This window comes from Salmo salar, chromosome ssa18 (assembly GCF_905237065.1).
Source record: "Salmo salar chromosome ssa18, Ssal_v3.1, whole genome shotgun sequence".
NCBI lineage: Eukaryota > Metazoa > Chordata > Actinopteri > Salmoniformes > Salmonidae > Salmo > Salmo salar.
Genome location: NC_059459.1, coordinates 1,590,592 through 1,610,788, shown reverse-complemented (window position 1 = coordinate 1,610,788; position 20,197 = coordinate 1,590,592).

The window sequence follows — 20,197 nt, the reverse complement described above, 5'->3', positions numbered from 1 at the left end:
TATGGTATATGACCAATATACCATGTCTAAGGGTTGTATCCAGGAACTCTGTGTTGCGTCGTGCCTAAGAACAGCCCTTAGCCGTGGTATATTGGCCACATACCACACCCCCTCAGGCCTTATTGCTTAAGTAATGTCCTTCCACCCCCCATTTAGCTGTAGTCAACAGAGCATTGATGGTGATTCACAACCCTAGAGAGCATTTAAAAAGATGAGGTTGGTTGAATTCATAAACGTTGCATATGTTCTCAGTATAATGAATTAATATTCCATCAATATTATGTTGTCAAATCAAAATCAACATTTATTTGGCATATGCACAGGATATAGTGAATATGACATTTCATTGTACCGTGTACTATTGAAGTAAGAACTAGATTTTTTTTGTTTTCCCAATGTCAACCTAGAATGCACAGGATAGCTTGGATCTGTGGAATGGAGGAAACAGAGTAAGCAATAGATGATGAAGAACATCCTAACCCTTCAGCTACACTACATGCGTTGCCATTAGCATTGTGTTAATGTGACGTTCTACCTGCTACACAAAAAACCAACCAAATCAACTGTATTTCTTATTATTTCAATACAAAAGATAGAAAGAACCAGCGTCAGCCATTGATAATTGAACCTCTGTAGCATGGCCGGAAGGATGCTTTGCAGTGATACCAGCTGTGATGACCTCCTAGTCGGGGGTGACAGGTGGGAACCAGGAGTAGCACATAACAGTTTGTGGCCTGGAGGTGTGGGACCTGGCAACAGGGTCATCATTCTAAGCTGCTGTGTGTGGTGAGAACTGGCCTCCTTCCGTGACCCGCTGCGGCACCATGTAGGATTTTTTTTCCTGGGAGCTGGTAGCTAGCTGTATATGGGTCTTTCTATAAATAAAAGGGCCAGTGTGTGACATCAGGGTCAACATTTCAAAATGGTTTGCTACAAATTTAAATATGATTTTTTTGCAGCTTCACATGTGTAGTTACAGGAATAAAAGTCTAGGTAGGCACAATGAGACCTTAACTCAACTTAACAACAAAACATCTACAATGCCTTCAGAAAGTATTCACAACCCTTTACTTTTTCCACAGTTTGTTGTGTTACAGCCTGCAGTGGCGCAGTGGTCTAAGCACTGCATCTCAGCACAAGAGGTGTCACTGCAGTTCCTGGTTCAGAAACCAGGCTGCATCACATCTGGCTGTGATTGGGAGTCCCATAGGGCGGTGCACAATTGGCCCAGGGACAGCTGGGGTAGGCCATCATTGTAAAAAATAATTTGTTCTTAACTGACTTGCCTAGTTAAATTGGATGGATTAAATTGAGATGTTGTGTTACTGACCTAAACATTATACCCCATAATGTCAAAGTGGAATTTTGGTTGGAGAACATTTTAATAAGGTGCATGGACTCATTCTGTGTATAATAATAGTGGTTAATATGATATTATTTTAATAACTACCCAATCTCTGTACCTCACATATACAATTGTCTGTAAGGTAACTCGATCAAGTACTGAATTTCAAGCACAGATTCAACCACAAAGACCAGGGAGGTTTTTCAATGCCTCGCAAAGAAAGGGACAGATTGGTAGATGAGTAATAAAATAAAATAAAGCAGGCACTGAATATCCCTTTGAGCATAGTGAAGTTATTAATTAGGATTTGTATGGTGTATCAATATACCCAGTCACTACAAAGATACAGACATCCTTCTTAACTCAGTTGCCAGAGAGGAAGTAAACTGCTCATGGATTTCACCATGAGGCCAATGGTTATTTTAAAACAGTTACAGAGTTTAATGGTTGGTTCAACAACATTGTAGTTACTCCACAATACTAACCTAAATGACAGAGTGAAAAGAAGGAAGCCTGTACAGAATACAACTATTCCAAGACATGCATCCAGTTTGCAACAAGGCACTGCAAATAATTTGGCAAAGAAAATACGTATTTGTACTGGACACAAAGCATTATGTTTGGGACAAGTACAACACAACACATCACTGAGTACCATTTCATATTTTCAAGCATGTAGTGGCTGCATCATGTTATGGGTATGCTTGTCATTGGCAAGGACTAGGGATTTTCTTTAGGATAAAAATAAACAAAATGCACTTATAAGCATAAGCAAAATCCTAACGGAAAACCTGGTTCAGTCTGCTTTCCAACAGACATTGGGAGACGAATTCACCTTTCAGCAGGACAATAACCTAAAACACGAAGCAACAATCTACAGTAGATACAATTCTAAAAACATGTTTTCACTTTGTCATTATGTGGTATTGTGTGTAGATGTGTGAGAAATAAAATATATTTAATCCATTTTGAATTCAGGCTGTAACACAACAAAATGTGGAATAAGTCATGGGGTATGAATACTTTCTGAAGGCACGATGCAGGTACTATACACTGTTACCAGGTCTTTTTGTGTGTTAGTCTGTGTCTGAAAACTATCTGTCAAATTCTACCTTCCTCTGCCCTTGTTTCTTGCACTCCTTGCCTCTCCTTGAAAGTGCATTGTAGCCTGAGGGGAGCAACCTTCACTCCTCTCCCCCATTGTGCTTTGAGAGAGAGGAGAAGAAAGGGGGAAACAAGGGGATAATCTCAATTTAACCTGTTTAGGATAGGGGGCAGTATTTTCACGGCCGGATAAAAACGTACCCGATTTAATCTGGTTATTACTCCTGCCCAGAAACTAGAATATGCATATAATTGTTTGATTTGGATAGAAAACACCCTAAAGTTTCTAAAACTGTTTGAATGGTGTCTGTGAGTATAACAGAACTCATATGGCAGGCCAAAACCTGAGAAGATTCTATACAGGAAGTGCCCTCTCTGACCATTTCTTGGCCTTCTATAGCCTCTTTATCGAAAACAGAGGATCTCTGCTGTAACGTGACATTTTCTAAGGCTCCCATAGGCTTTCAGAAGGCGCCAGAACGGGGAATGATGACTCTGCAGTCCCTGGCTGAAAAACAGTAGCGCATTTGGATAGTGGTCAATCTGAGAACAATGAAACGGGGGCGCGCGTGCACGTGAAGAGTCCATTTTACGAAAACAACGTCGCCCGGTCGGAATATTATCGCTATTTTATGAGAAAAATCGCATAAAAATTGATTTAAAACAGTGTTTGACATGCTTCGAAGTACGGTAATGGAATATTTTGAAATGTTTTGTCACGATATGCGCTGGCGCGTCACCCTTCGGATAGTGTCTTGAACGCAAGAACAAATGCAGCTATTTGGATATAACTATGGATTATTTGGAACCAAACCAACATTTGTTGTTGAAGTAGAAGTCCTGGGAGTGCATTCTGACGAAGAACAGCAAAGGTAATCAAATTTTTCTTATAGTAAATCTGAGTTTGGTGAGTTCCAAACTTGGTGGGTGTCAAAATAGCTTGCCATGATGGCCGGGCTATCTACTCAGAATATTGCAAAATGTGCTTTCACCGAAAAGCTATTTTAAAATCGGACATAGCGATTGCATAAAGGAGTTCTGTATCTATAATTCTTAAAATAATTGTTATGTTTTTTGTGAACGTTTATCGTGAGTAATTTAGTAAATTCACCGGAAGTTTCGGTGGGTATGCTAGTTCTGAACGTCACATGCTAATGTAAAAAGCTGGTTTTTGATATAAATATGAACTTGATTGAACAAAACATGCATGTATTGTATAACATAATGTCCTAGGAGTGTCATCTGATGAAGATCATCAAAGGTTAGTGCTGCATTTAGCTGTGGTTTTGGTTTTTGTGACATTATATGCTAGCTTGAAAAATGGGTGTCTGATTATTTCTGGCTGGGTACTCTCCTGACATAATCTAATGTTTTGCTTTCGTTGTAAAGCCTTTTGAAATCGGACAATGTGGTTAGATAAAGGAGAGTCTTGTCTTTAAAATGGTGTAAAATAGTCATATGTTTGAAAAATTGAAGTTTTGGGATTTTTGAGGAGTTTGTAATTCGCGCCACGCCCTATCATTGGATATTGGAGCGGTGTTCCGCTAGCGGAACATCTAGATGTAAGAGGTTTTAAAGTCAATGCTAAAAATACAAATTGAGAGTATGTAAACTTCTGACCTACTGGGAACGTGATTAAAGAAATAAAATCTGAAATAAATCATTCTCTACTATTATTCTGACATTTCACATTCTTAAAATAAAGTGGTGATCCTAACTGACCTAAGAATGGGAATTTTTAATAGGATTATTGTGAAAACTGTGTTTAAATGTATTTGGCTAAGGTGTATGTTAACTTCCGACTTCAACTGTATATATGATTTGGGCATGAAGCGCAAGAAATGCTAAGATGCATTGGATTTGGGCCACAAGTGATGAAATGCTGAAAAATTTGCGTTTGGAAACAGTGGCCAGGTAAACAAAACCAAAGCATGGATTGCTGTCATACCTTGTCCATAGACTGCTTACAGGGTATGCAAACCAATGTAATTTGGTAGTTTGGGTGAACTATCCCTTTAAGGAACAAAAAAATAATATGTGAAGGCTTTATTTACCTAATAAAACTATGGAGGCCTAGTCTCTCCACGGATTGCAGGCAGGAATGATGTCAGTATGTCTTAATTCCTTCACTACTCTCAGAAACTGTTTTTCCACCTCTTGGTTGAGCAGAATCAGACAGTGTTTGGTGACTACTGGGCTAGGGTCAACTATGGTTCGTGGTCATCAATCATATCAGGCAGTGAGCAGGCAACGATGAGCTGGCTAAAAGAGTTGATGGCTTGACACAACTTGGCCATCGATGCCGCTCCGAATTCCAAGCCGTTACAGTCTGAAAGGATTACTTGCATATATTTCATGGTACAAGAAAGCATTCATGCCCCCTTTTTGCAGAGTTTTTGGCTCTTTAAAGTTGATTTATTTGTGTGAGCCACCCCTCCTTCCCAAACCCACATCTTGATATTTGTCTTTGCATCCCGTTATTACTTTTCTTTAAATTAGTAAGAGGTTGAAAAATGTACTGCAATATGTAACTTTTTGGGTGACCAGACCAAATTCAAATAGAAATATGTATTACAGATCTGTCATTGTCATTGAATGCAAGTCTAAGAAGCTGTAGATCTGTTCTATTTGCATTATTTCTATGCTTCCCATTGCTAAGTTTCATTTTTGCATCTTTTAGATCTTACAGCTAAAAATACAATATTTTTGGTTATGGAAAATATATTTCACAGCGGTTTAGATGGTACAATGATTCTCTACACAATGACTGCTGGTCTTGTCACATAAACTGAAATTAGGCAAACTATTACATTTTTGACAACCAGGACATTTGCATATTGCACCTTTAATCCTCTTCATTCCTATGTGGAACATATGGCTTCCACGAAAGAGCACCACTCTTGCTGATATTCTGCCTCTTTGGGGATAGTTTTCATAGCTTCCTTCTCTTTAGTTCTTCACCAGGTTTCTTTTGGGGGGCCACGCTTCCTTTTCCCATCTGTTGTCCTCTTTACCCAGGACATCACCAAACACAGGATAATTTCTTCACCAAGGTCAGAACGTCCTGTGATTTTGCCCTTTTTAAATTAAATACTTACGGACATTGAACAAACAAAAGCCATCATTTGAAAAAGAGTTTCAATGATTAACAGTCAAAGGAACATTTCTCACTCCTATTCAGGACACACACAGTTGGCAGTTTCTCAGGTAAAGTGAGTACTGGTCCTGGGGATCCAAAGGGGTGCACATTTCAGTTTCTGCCATAGCAATAACATGCTAGATGATGAGTTGATTAGAATCAGGTGTGAGACTTTGCCTGAAAGCTCCTGAAGTCCAACTTCCTAGCCTGGTTACCCAATCCCCCCCCCCCCCCCCCGATCCTGAAACAATAGAGATTGTAACGGACGTGCCAGGATTTCTCCCCTGACTTCTTATACAAAGAACTACAATAGGGAACTTGTAAGTAATGCCGTTATGATGAATTATGACAAGTTAATTGCATTTCTCATACGACACACCACAATCATCACATTGTCTGTAATGACAACAGAAACATAATATGCTCGCATTGGATGTGATTTAAGTCCACCTATTTGATTGCATCTCAATATTACTAACACATTCCTGCATTTTTAAGCAGTTGAGAAACAGGCCTGTTTCATACAAGATGAGCAGCAACGATAAACACACTTCCCTTTAATCTTTTGTCGTGGAATGGTGACGGCATTGTGGCATGGCATACAATTCACCTCATGTAACATTTCCTGTATGTCATCATGTCTTTCAAAGCTTTGTGAGTGAGAATGATGTGTCATTCTCTGCCTATGCTATCTTTTTCCCACAAGGCAGGCAGGAAGTGGGGCAGAGGATCTTGCACAATGGCCCACAGCGGTGAGTTTACATAGCTGAGATACCCAGAAAGATACCCAGGGCACTCTCTGCAGCCCGCTGTCACATAAAGGCCTGATAGGAACTAATCAGTGCTGGTGGTTTTAACTGTCAGGCAAATCTGATGGGTCGGACCTCACAAGGTCTCCGGTATGCTGTCTGAATGTGTGACAGATTATATCTTAGCAATGGCCTGAAATCTATCCTGCTGATGCCTGCCTTAGGTGCTCTGTTCGTGTGGCTCTCAATTGTCCCTTTAAAAAAAAAATGGGAGCTCTGTACACACTTAGAAAAGAAGGTTCTTCAAGGGTTCGTTGGTAAGGGGCATGGTTCTATGTGCAACCATAACTCTTTGAGCCAACAGTTCTTTGCAGTTCAGAAAAGGGTTAAGGGGCCTCGTTTAAAAATGCTGCACGTACACTGCACGTACAAAATATACCCAAAAACAAGTGTTTTCCCTCAAAAGTTTCCCGCAAAAAAATACTATAGTATAATATGGTATAAATACTATATTATAAACTGGGTGGTTCGAGCCCTGAATGCTGATTGGCTGTCAGACCGTATACCACGGGTATGACAAAACATTTATTTTTACTGTTCTAATTACATTGGTAACCAGTTTATATTAGCAATAAGACAACTCGGGGGTTTGTGGTATATGGCCAATATAACATGGCTAAGGGCTGTTCTTAAGTGCCTGGACACAGCACTTAGCCATGGTATATTGGCCATATACCACACCCCTTCGGGCCTTATTGCTTAAGTATTCACTGTAGTGTTTTTGTGGAATTTACTGTACTATTCACTGTAGTGTTTACAGTTAACAATAGCATAAATACTGTAGTAAAATAACTGTAGTATATACTATAGTAAGTCATGTCATATTTTTTCAAATAAAATACAATTTTATTGGTCGCCACACAGATGTTATTGCGGGTGTAGCAAAATGCTTGTGTTCCTAGCTCCAAAAGTGCTGTAATATCCAACAATATACAACAATAAACACAAATCTAAAAAGTTAAAGAATGGAATTAAGAAATAAAGAAATATTAGAAAGAGCAATGTCGGAGTCTGGAGTATGTATGTATATCTATATATGTACATGTATGTATTTATATATACTGTACATACAGTGCATTCGGAAAGTATTCAGACCCCTGACTTTATCCACATTTTGTTACGTTATGCCTCATTCTAAAATGGATTAAATAAAAAATGTTCCTCGTCAATCTACCCACAATCACCCATAATGAAAAAAATTTACATTTACGTCATTTAGCAGACTCTCTTATCCAGAGCACCTTACAGTAGTGAATGCATACATTTCATACAATTTCATACATTTCATACATTTTTTATCTGTGCTGGCCCCCCGTGGGAAACGAACCCACAATCCTGGTGTTGCAAACACCATGCTCTACCAACTGAGCTACAGGGAAGGCTGATGAAAACAAAAACATTTACATCTGAAATGCCTTATTTACATAAGTATTCAGACCCTTTGCTATGAGACTCAAAATGGAGTTCAGGTGTATCCTGTTTCCATTGATCATCCTTTCATGTTTCTACAACTTGATTGCAGTCCACCTGTTGTCAATTCAATTGATAGGGCCTGATTTGGAAAGGAGGTCCCACAGTTGACAAGCCATGAGGTGACAAGCCAGGTCTTCCCTGTGGCTCAGTTGGTAGAGCATGGTGTGTGCAACGCCAGCATGGTGTGTGCAACGCCAGGGTTGTGGGTTCGATTCCCACGGGGGGCCAGTACAATTTTTTTTTTTTTTATAAATAAAATGCATGAAATTAAATGAAATGAAATGTATGCATTCACTACTTAAGTCGCTCTGGATAAGAGAGTCTGCTAAATGACTAAAATGTAAATGAGGTCAAAGGAATACTAAAATGTAAATGAGGTCAAAGGAATTGTCCGTAGACCCCCAAGACAGGATTGTGTCGAGGTACAGATCTGGGGAAGGGTAGATTTTTTTTTGCAGCATTGAAGGTCCCCAAGAACATTGTGGCCTCCATTATTCTTAAATGGAAGAAGTTTGGAACCAAATCAAATCAAATCAAATTTATTTATATAGGCCTTCGTACATCAGCTGAAATCTCAAAGTGCTGTACAGAAACCCAGCCTAAAACCCCAAACAGCAAGCAATGCATGTGAAAGAAGCACGGTGGCTAGGAAAAACTCCCTAGGAAAAACTCCCTAGAAAGGCCAAAAACCTAGGAAGAAACCTAGAGAGGAACCAGGCTATGAGGGGTGGCCAGTCCTCTTCTGGCTGTGATAGGTGGATATTATAACAGAACATGGTCAAGATGTTAAAAAGATGTTGACCACCAAGACTCGGGGGAGAAGGGCCTTGGTCAGGGAGGTGACCAAGATCCCGATGGTCACTCTGACAGAGCTCCAAAGTTCCTCTGTGGAAATGCGAGAACCTTCCAGAAAGACAACCATCTCTGCAGCACTCCACCAATCAGGCCTTTATGGTAGAGTGGCCAGGCAGAAGCCACTCCTCAGTAAATGGCACATGACAGCCCGCTTGGAGTTTGCCAAAAGGCACCTAAAGGACTCTCAGACTATGAGAAACAAGATTCTCTGGTCTGATGAAACCAAGATTGAACTATTTGGCCTGAATGCCAAGCATCATGTCTGGAGAATACCTGGCAGAATTCCTACAGTGGCAGCATCATACTGTGGGGATGTTTTTCAGCGGCCAGGACTGGGATACTAGTCAGGATCGAGGGAAAGATGAACGGAGTAAAGTACAGACAGATCCTTGATGGAAACCAGCTTATTGTGGGAAGCTTGTGGAAGGCTACCCAAAACGTTTGACCCAAGTTAACCTGTTATGGCTAGGGGGCAGTATTTTCACGGCTGGATAAAAAACGTACCCGATTTAATCTGGTTACCACTCCTACCCAGTAACTAGAATATGCACATACTTATTACATATGGATAGAAAACACCCGAACGTTTCTAAAACTGTTTGAATGGTGTCTGTGAGTATAACAGAACTCATATGGCAGGCCAAAATCTGAGAAGGTTTCATTCAGGAAGTGGCCTGTCTGACAAGGTGTCGTTCTTCTTGTCTCTGTTTATTGAAGAGTGAGGATCTTAGCTGTCCCGTGACACTTCCTACGGCTGCCATAGGGTCTCAGAAGGCGGTAAAAAGCTGAATCGTGGCTTTGCAGGCTCTGGCTGAAACAAAGTAGCGCGTTTGGGTAGTGGCTGGTTACAGTACTGTGAGACTCAGGCTCGTGCCCGCGTCGACCGAAAGCTTTGTTTACTTTCTCTGTTTAGCTAAATGGACATTCCCGGTCGGAATATTATCGCTTTTTTACGAGAAAAATGGCATAAAAATGGATTTTAAACAGCGGTTGACATGCTTCGAAGTACGGTAATGGAATATTTAGATTTTTTTAGTCACGAATTGCGCCATGCGCACGACCCTTATTTACCCTTTCAGATAGTGTCTGGAACGCACAAACAAAACGCCGCAATTTGGATATAACGATGGATTATTTTGGACCAAACCACCATTTGTTATTGAAGTAGCAGTCCTGGGAGTGCATTCTGACGAAGACAACAAAAGGTAATCAAACTTTTATAATAGTAAATCTGATTTTGGTGAAGGCTAAACCTGCCGGGTGTCTAAATAGCTAGCCCGTGATGCCTGGGCTATGTACTTAGAATATTGCAAAATGTGCTTTCACCAAAAAGCTATTTTAAAATCGGACATATCGAGTGCATAGAGGAGTTCTGTATCTATAATTCTTAAAATAATTGTTATGCTTTTTGTGAACGTTTATTGTGAGTAATTTAGTAAATTGTTAGTAAATTCCCCGGAAGTATGCTAGTTCTGAACACCACATGCTAATGTAAAAAGCTGTTTTTTGAACATCTAGATGTAAGAGGTTAAAAAAAAAGTTCTATATAGAACCCTTTGAGCATGGTTCATTATACAACCTTTTAACCTCTTACATCTAGACGTTCCGCTAGCGGAACACCTGCTCCAATATCCAATGATAGGCGTGGCGCGAAATACAAATTCCTCTAAAATCCGAAAACTTCAATTTTTCAAACATATGACTATTTCACAGCATTTTAAAGACAAGACTCTCGTTAATCTAACCACACTGTCCGATTTCAAAAAGGCTTTACAGCGAAAGCAAAACATTAGATTATGTCAGCAGAGTACCCAGCCAGAAACAATTTACTAAATTACTCACGATAAACGTTCACAAAAAGCATAACAATTATTTTAAGAATTATAGATACAGAACTCCTCTATGCACTCGTTATGTCCGATTTTAAAATAGCTTTTTGGTGAAAGCACATTTTGCAATATTCTAAGTACATAGCCCAGCCATCACGGGCTAGATATTTAGACACCCGGCAAGTTTAGCCTTCACCAAAATCAGATTTACTATTACAAAAGTTTGATTACCTTTTGTTGTCTTCGTCAGAATGCACTCCCAGGACTGCTACTTCAATAACAAATGTTGGTTTGGTCCAAAATAATCCATCGTTATATCCGAATAGCGGCGTTTTGTTTGTGCGTTCCAGAAACTATCCGAAATGGTAAATCAGGGTCGTGCGCATGGCGCATTTCGTGACAAAAAAATTCTAAATATTCCATTACCGTACTTCGAAGCATGTCAACCGCTGTTTAAAATCAATTTTTATGCAATTTATCTCGTAAAAAAGCGATAATATTCCGACCGGGAATCTCCTTTTCGGTAAACAGAGGAAAGAAAACAAAGACGGGGGCGGCCAGTGCACGCGCCTAAGCCCACAGTCCCTTGATCGGCCACTTGAGAAAGGCGATAATGTGTTTCAGCCTGGGGCTGAAATGATGACATTCAGGTTTTTCCCGGGCTCTGAGAGCCTATGGAAGACGTAGGAAGTGTCACGTTAGAGCAGAGATCCTTTGTAATGGATAGAGATGGCAAAGAAGTTCAAGAAATGGTCAGACAGGGTACTTCCTGTACAGAATCTTCTCACGTTTTGGCCTGCCAAATGAGTTCTGTTATACTCACAGACACCATTCAAACAGTTTTAGAAACTTTGGAGTGTTTTCTATCCAAAGCTAATAATTATATGCATATTCTAGTTTCTGGGCAGGACTAATAATCAGATTAAATCAGGTACGTTTTTTATCCAGCCGTGAAAATACTGCCCCCTAGCCATAACAGGTTAAAAATGGTTCTACAGTTTATAGCACCAAAAAGGGTTCTGTTGTCGTTACAAGCTTAAGAACCCTTTTTTAATACCATGTACTGTAGATCCCATTTTGTTAAGTGTGTACTACATGCTTAGAAAAAATGGAGTAGCTGCGGATCCTAGTTATGTGGAACTGTCTTCCCCACATCTAAAGGTCTTATGCTTCAGGGCATGTGTGGGATTCTCTACTTTACACACAGTCTCTGCTCTACTCGTTCGGCTGTCCATTGAACAGGCTACTCTGGAGAATGGTGCCCAGCTAATAACAACCCAATAATTGCCTCGAAACTGAACGTAAACTATACCGAAATTAATTTCACACATATAGCAACAGATTAAATCAATTAAGTAAAGTATGACGGGGAAAGAATGGGGTGAATGGGTGAGTTGATAAGTGAGTGGAAGCGAACAATGCATAATTATGTAATCACCAATTGCGAATGAAGAACAGGGCAGGCCATTCTATTGTGTTGATCCATTCTAATTATAATCTGAAAATGGTATGGATCCTATATCAGTTCACCGAATCAAAGCCGTCTTATCAGTCTACTCTGGCCTACTTGGAGTGGGCTACACAGTGAGAGTGTGTGAAATTGTACATGTTGAACAGCTTTACTATCTGTGAAAATATCCACATCGGGCAGCAGGTGAGCAAGTGTCAGAGAATGTGGTGATGAGGCTTTTGGAATCTTACATTGTCAAGGAGAGAAATGTCACCAGAGACAATTTCTTCACTTCACTGTCATTAGCGAACAAGTTGCTTGCAAAGAAAACAAGTCTGGCCGGCACCATGAACAAAGTGAGACGGGAGCTCCCTCCCTCTGCGCAAAAAAGCATCTGCACAGCTATTGTACTCCACAATAGTACTGAAGATTGACAAGATAACAGGGACACAAAAAAGAGAGAACAGGAGAATATTACGCACTACAAGCAAGCAAAGGTATGTCAAAGTGTGTCAAGCAAGTTCAAGTTACGAAAATTGTGTCAACTGGGAAACCAGCTAAATTAAAATCCAATTGATGCTAATGCAAGAAGACGCACACATGCATGAGCTGACAATAATTAACACATTTTGACCGCTGTCATATCAGTACTTATATTCATTATAATGACATTATTTATTTTGTGCTGAGTTTCACTATTTATCCCTATTTGCCACTTGGAGCTTATACGGATGTTTAAGCTACTGATGTTTTCATCATTTGACCGTGCGTCTTGACCATGCGTCTTGGTGGTTGAGGTATATATATATACTGCTCAAAATAATAAAGGGAACACTTAAACAACACAATGTAACTCCAAGTCAATCACACTTCTGTGAAATCAAACTGTCCACTTAGGAAGCAACACTGATTGACAATAAATTTCACATGCTGTTGTGCAAATGGAATAGACAACAGGTGGAAATTATAGGCAATTAGCCAGACACCCCCAATAAAGGAGTGGTTCTGCAGGTGGTAACCACAGACCACTTCTCAGTTCCTATGATCCTGGCTGATGTTTTGGTCACTTTTGAATGCTGGCGGTGCTTTCACTCTAGTGGTAGCATGAGACGGAGTCTACAACCCACACAAGTGGCTCAGGTAGTGCAGCTCATCCAGGATGGCACATCAATGCGAGCTGTGGCAAGAAGGTTTTCTGTGTGTGTCAGCGTAGTGTCCAGAGCATGGAGGCGCTACCAGGAGACAGGCCAGTACATCAGGAGATGTGGAGGAGGCCGTAGGAGGGCAACAACCCAGCAGCAGGACCGCTACCTCCGCCTTTGTGCAAGGAGGAGCAGGAGGAGCACTACCAGAGCCCTGCACAATGACCTCCAGCAGGCCACAAATGTGCATGTGTCTGCTCAAATGATCAGAAACAGACTCCATGAGGGTGGTATGAGGGCCCGACGTCCACAGGTGGGGGTTGTGCTTACAGCCCAACACCATGCAGGACGTTTGGCATTTGCCTGAGAACACCAAGATTGGCAAATTCGCCACTGGCGCCCTGTGCTCTTCACAGATGAAAGCAGGTTCACACTGAGCACATGTGACAGACGTGACAGTCTGGAGACACCGTGGAGAACGTTTTGCTGCCTGCAACATCCTCCAGTATGACCGGTTTGGCGGTGGGTCAGTCATGGTGTGGGGTGGCATTTCTTTGGAGCCCTCCATGTGCTCACCAGAGGTAGCCTGACTGCCATTAGGTACCGAGATGAGATCCTCAGACCCCTTGTGAGACCATATGCTGGTGCGGTTGGCCCTGGGTTCCTCCTAATGCAAGACAATGCTAGACCTCATGTGGCTGGAGTGTGTCAGCAGTTCCTGCAAGAGGAAGGCATTGATGCTATGGACTGGCCCGCCCGTTCCCCAGACCTGAATCCAATTGAGCACATCTGGGACATTTTACATTTACATTTTAGTCATTTAGCAGATGCTCTTATCCAGAGCGACTTACACTAGTGAATTCATACATTTCATTTCATGCATTTTTTATTTTATTTTTGTACTGGCCCCCGTGGGGATCAAACCCACAACCCTGGCGTTGCAAACACCATGCTCTACCAACTGAGCCACAGGGAAGGAATCATGTCTCGCTCCATCCACCAACGCCACGTTGCACCACAGACTGTCCAGGAGTTGGCGGATGCTTTAGTCCAGGTCTGGGAGGAGATCCCTCAGGAGACCATCTGTCACCTCATCAGGAGCATGCGCAGGTGTTGTAGGGAGGTCATACAGGCACGTAGAGGCCACACACACTACTGAGCCTCATTTTGACTTGTTTTAAGGACATTAAATCAAAGTTGGATCAGCCTGTAGTGTGGTTTTCCACTTTAATTTTGAGTGTGACTCCAAATCCAGACCTCCATGGGTTGATAAATTGGATTTCCATTCATTATTTTTGTGTGATTTTGTTGTCAGCACATTCAACTATATAAAGAAAAAAGTATTTAATAAGATTATTTCATTCATTCAGATCTAGGATGTGTTATTTTAAGTGTTCCCTTTATTTTTTTGAGCAGTGTATATATATATATATATATATATATACATATATATATATACAAAGGCACTCCACTAAAATTGATTGAACACTTCAATTATTATAATTATTCTGTACAGTAACATAAAATGAAAAATAAATACCTCTATTCTAATGTTACCCAAGGCCTTCATAAACACAACCAGATTAAAAACAGACTAAAGATTCCCTCCTCGAAGTCAGACGCGCAAGAATTTACATCCACCTGGTCGTATTGCTGCTCCAGTTTCAACTGTTCTGCCTGCGGCTATGGAACCCTGACCTGTTCATCGGACGTGCTACCTTGTCCCGGACCTGTTGTTTTCGACTCTCTCTCTACCGCACCTGCTGTCTCGAAAAGCCAACTATGAAAAGCCAACTGACATTTACTCCTGAGGTGCTGACCTGTTGCACCCTCTACAACCACTGTGATTATTATTATTTTACCCTGCTAGTCAACTATGAATGTTTGAACATCTTGTCCATGTACTGTTATAGTCTCCACCCGACACAGCCAGAAGAGGACTGGCCACCCCTCAGGGCCTGGTTCTTCTCTAGGTTTCTTCCTAGGTTCCTGCCTTTCTAGGGAGTTTTTCCTAGCCACCATGCTTCTACATCTGTGTACCATTTTGTGACATCAGCTGATGTAAAAAGGGCTTTATAAATACATTTGATTGATTATAATTTTTGCGACATCATATGTGACCAACCGGCTTGATTCGGTCTTATGAAGCAAAATTAGAAATTGTGTTTTTACATTGGATAAAAGTAGACTCCGAGATAGAAAATGGTATATCATACACTACAGCTGAGGAACAATGGTAAAGTTGAAAGTGGATAAACTTGTAACCTCACTTTTGAGAAAATGGTCCTTGAATGTTTTGGTAAACTTACTGGGGAGCTCTTCTTTGTCAACACCTATTCAGCATCATTCACACCCACTTAAGCCTTAACCCCACCCATCTCTTTAAGTATTTACATGTGAGGCCATGTAATAAACAGTCAAAGATTTCAAGACTAAAGGCTGGTTTATACTACGGGTGTGTTCGTAAATTCAATCTGGAGTGCCAGAGTGCGCTCAGAGTGCGCTTAGGTCGTTCCTAAACTCAGAGCATTTCTCTCTCGGAGCATTCAGAGCGGACACTGGACGCTCTGGTCGAGGAGTAGGGTTGATCCGAGCGTTCTGACCTAACAACAGTGTCAAGCACCCAAGTTAACCTCCAGTTGGCTAGCTTGCTAGCTACTTACAGACATAAATGGGAGAACAGCTCACTGTGACCCTTTTACTGGCCCTAGCAGAGCAGGTTATATTGTTTTTATGCTGTCCAGAGCATTGGTGACTTTAACTGTGCTGCTGGCAACAATTTAATTACGCTTTTTTGTCAACGTTTACTGACACCAGCCATATTCAACAGGTGTTGAGCGTTCGTAAATTCGTAAGTTATTCTGCGCTATGGCACACTCAGATGAGAGTGCTCTGAAATTAGAGAAGATAGCCAGAGGGAATTTACCAGCTACGTCTATCGACAGTTGTCGCAGTGGCATCATGAACATTCTATTGAAATGGTTACTTGCATAGTGAGGTCTTTTGTCTAAACATGTAGCTAGCTAGCTAAATTATGAACCATGATCCCAACTCATAACGTTACTACCCTGCATGAATCTGCAAGTAACTAACCAACCAGGTTCAATGTTAGCTAGCTAGCATAGCTGCTATAACAAGCAATGCAAATGGCTCTGAGATACAAATAATATTACTGCACAGATCATACACATAACGTTAACTAGCAAGCCAACCAGTTAACATTAGCTAGCTAGCTAACAGTACACTTTAACTTGAAATGAAAACGACTTTCTGACAAAATTAGAATGGTGTAATACCTGAAAATGTAGCTAGCTAGACTATCTTACCAGTATACATGGATGCATGCTTCTCCCTCTATCACGGATGCCATGGTTGCCCTTTGTTGGAAGATGTAATCCAGAGACAGGTGTTTTATACAAAATCTTTCTGTGTGTTCTCTTTTCGACTCCGTCTGCATATTTGCAATCAAATGCCAGAATTTTCTCCCTCATTAGCTATCATACACTAATTCCACCGGGCATTCCACTGATTTCAAAACTCGGTCCTCCAGAAAGTAGAGAGCAACACTTTTGCTGTTGAACTATGTGATATCTTTCAAAAAAGCCCCATTAGAAAGGATGACCTACACATACTTACCAGCTCATGTTATAGACAGAAGCGTGCTACATGGCAGACCAATCCGAACTCATTCCTCGGCATGTCCAGCCCACCTATTTTATCAGCCAATCATGGCTAGTGGGAAGGTTCCCGGCTTTTTCCATGGCTAAACCAACTAGGCTCGTAATTTAACAATTGTATTTGTATTTACAGATGGCTTACAAGTTTGTTATAAAGTCACATGAAAGTTAATATGTTCCAGAAGGCATTTCTGCCATTTTGATTTAAAAAAATGTTTATGTTCAAATGGCTCTCCTGTGAAGTAGTGATTCATTTCAGGAAACTAGGCGTAATTACACTGTTAGAATGTTGCAGTCTTTTGGGGCCCAGCTGTTTTAGTGTTAAAGAACACTTTTGGGTTCCATGTAGAACCCTTTCCACAAAGAGTTCTACATGGAACCCAAAAGGGTTCTACCTGGAACCCAAAAGTGTTCTTCAAAGGGCTGTCCCATGTGGACACCCAAAAAACCCTTTTGGAACCCTTCTAAGAGTATGGTAGTAATGCTCTTCCATGCTCTTTAACCATACACTTCTTACTTGTATTACATCCTCCTGAAAAGAGAACTACCTTTTGATCAATCCAGGTAGACATCTCTATGGCCTATCTCAGTATCAATATATACATTTAAAGTAAATAAACAATCCGGCAGATTGTGTCTGTGTTTTGGATGTGTGTTTGTGTCTCTCGATACACATGCTGGTATATACCTATTTGAGTACAAACAAATTAAACAGATTATTCACAAACTAATAGAGTCAACATGTGGTTGTAATGGCTGGAGTGTGACCCTGCTCCACAGGGGCAGTTAGCGCTGTGCGGCACACAGGGGTTTCCATGTGGCCCTGTGAGGTGATAGGGTTCTGTGGTTGGCTCGGTGCACAGAGACCTGCTCTGTACCAGCCTGCGGGGCCCTGGGCTCCATGCGTCAGACCTGGCCTTGAAGAGAAGGGCTACATTATGGGGCCTCGGCCCCCGCCACTCGCCTGTAGTTCACAGCTTTTTCAACCAGTCGAAAATGTTGTGGTGGGTCTGTGGAGTTTTTTTCCCCCTCTTAAATTTCACTTTCTAATCATGCCTCTGGGTTCTTGGCTCGGTACACTGAGGGAACTCAGCACCCAATCATGTCAAGTAACACGTCCATGCTATCAGCCACTCTATCAAATTCTATTTGCCATCCAAAAGCCTCAATAAATGAATTCACACTCGGGCCTTGGCTGATTTAAATAGTCATCTGAATGTACCTATTCAAATGCTATTGAAATACCTGCTCTGATACATGATACCGATGGGATTACAACATGTATCTAAAGACATACCAAACGTATGACCGGTGAAGGCATCTCAGACGTCAAGCAACATTTCTAATGTCCTGTTAAAGCTCAGTAAGGATCAAATACTGTATGTACATGCTAGCAGAAAGACCAGAATTAGATGTCTCCTGGGAAACATCTACAATTTAACTGTCCTTGGGAGTCTCCTACTGTTATTTACTACCATGGATGATATACAGGCAGGACAAGGTGAACAGGCGGCAATGTAAGACCTGAGCCAGGCTCTACCAGAATATAATTTCCCATAGAGCTTCAACCGAGATAATTTCCAGTCCCCTCCTTGTCACCATTGTAAATAAAGCCATCTGGGCTGTTGCATAACCGTTGCCTCACTATCTGTTCCACGTCAAGCCCTGGTCAAAGTACATCATCATTCAGACAGTATAAAAGGACTTTACCAACCTGCGACTGCAATTGAAGGTTCTCAACCAGTTGTTCTTCAAATAGGCGAGGAGAAAGGCCTGAGGAATTTATGCACATTTGCCACATATTATCTTCTTAATACCTTGCTTAATCCTCACCATCTTCTTGAGAAGAGGGAGCTAATTGCTAGTCCCTGTTGAATGGATTGGAGCTGTTTCTCTTACTGTGCTTAACCTTGTTTGTAGAAGTTCTAACTATAATCTGCTACCTTTAACAGATACAGCTTTTTATGACAAATGTTTATGGAAATACGTGGCAACAGTCTTGTGTGGTCCACTTGTTTAATGAAACACACACACACGCTCCTAGCAACCGTCAGATCAGTCACCAGAGCACCGGTCTCCTTGGACTTTACTTCTGAAGAGAAAATATTATACACAAAGAAACGTTGTCTTTTTTCAGAAGATCTGGTACTACGTTTGCCCACCCTGTTGGTGTTGGTGGCCAGCGGGTTGGTGTGAGGTTCAGGTGGGTTCAAGCCAGAGGAGTAAAGATGGGTCACAATGGGTGTGAGGTACAGGTAACTCCTTACCAGGGGGAGTGAGGATTTGTCACAGTGGGTGTGAGGGTTCAGGTATGTCCGAACTAGCGGGTCAGGATGGGTCACAGTGGGTGTGAGGTTCAGGCGGGTCCTAACCAGGAGGTGTCAAGATGTGTCACAGTGGGTGTGAGGTTCAGGTGGGTCCTAACCAGGGGGAATTAGGATCGGTCACAGTGGGTGGGATGTTTAGGTAAGTACGTACTAGGCGGTCAGGATTGGTCACAGTGGGTGTGAAGGTCTTAATCTGGGTCTGGTTCATCTACCCCCGGACACGTGGAGGTCCCAGAGAGGACAGAGCTAGAGGGATTAACCCAGGTGGGGGGCTCTGTGGGTCTATTGACTGGGAACAGTGTTCAGGGGTCAGGGTCGGGTTTTACTGTACATTTGATCTCCTGATTGATGTCCCATTGTGTGTACTGTTTGTTCTCAGACAATCAGAATGATAAAAACTGACATAAAGCATAAAGTAACATTATTTCCAACACTATTATTGTCACATTATTATCATAACCATTGTCATCATATTTATCCACATCATAAAATTTTTTTATGCAACTGCTCGATAATGCCCAGCAAAAATGACCCAATTGGTATTTGGTGGGCAAGGTGGGCAGGGGCTAACCCACACAAATCCCACATCAGCCCAACACAGGCTAGCCCACAACAAGCCCACACCAGCCCAACATGGGCAAACCTACACCAGTCCAACATGGGCCAGCCCACACCATACCCAGTTACTTCATAATGGCAGCGGCGTGGCTTGTTAGAATATTTGGTGACGTGGTTTGAAAATAACCCAATTCATGTTACTGTTATTGTACTGCTGCTCTTTATTATTTTATTGCTCTTTATTATTTTATTTTGTTATTTTTATTTTGTTATTTTGTTTTATTTTGTTATTTTTATAAAAAAAATTACTTATCTATTTTTTACTTAACACTTATTTTTCTTAAAACTGCATTGTTGGTTAAATGCTTTTAAGCATTTCACTGTAAGGTCTACACCTGTTGTATTCCGTGCATGTTATAAATACAATTTTATTTTATTTGGCGTTCTTAAGTAAAAAAATAATACAAGATAAAATATAGCTGACACCAT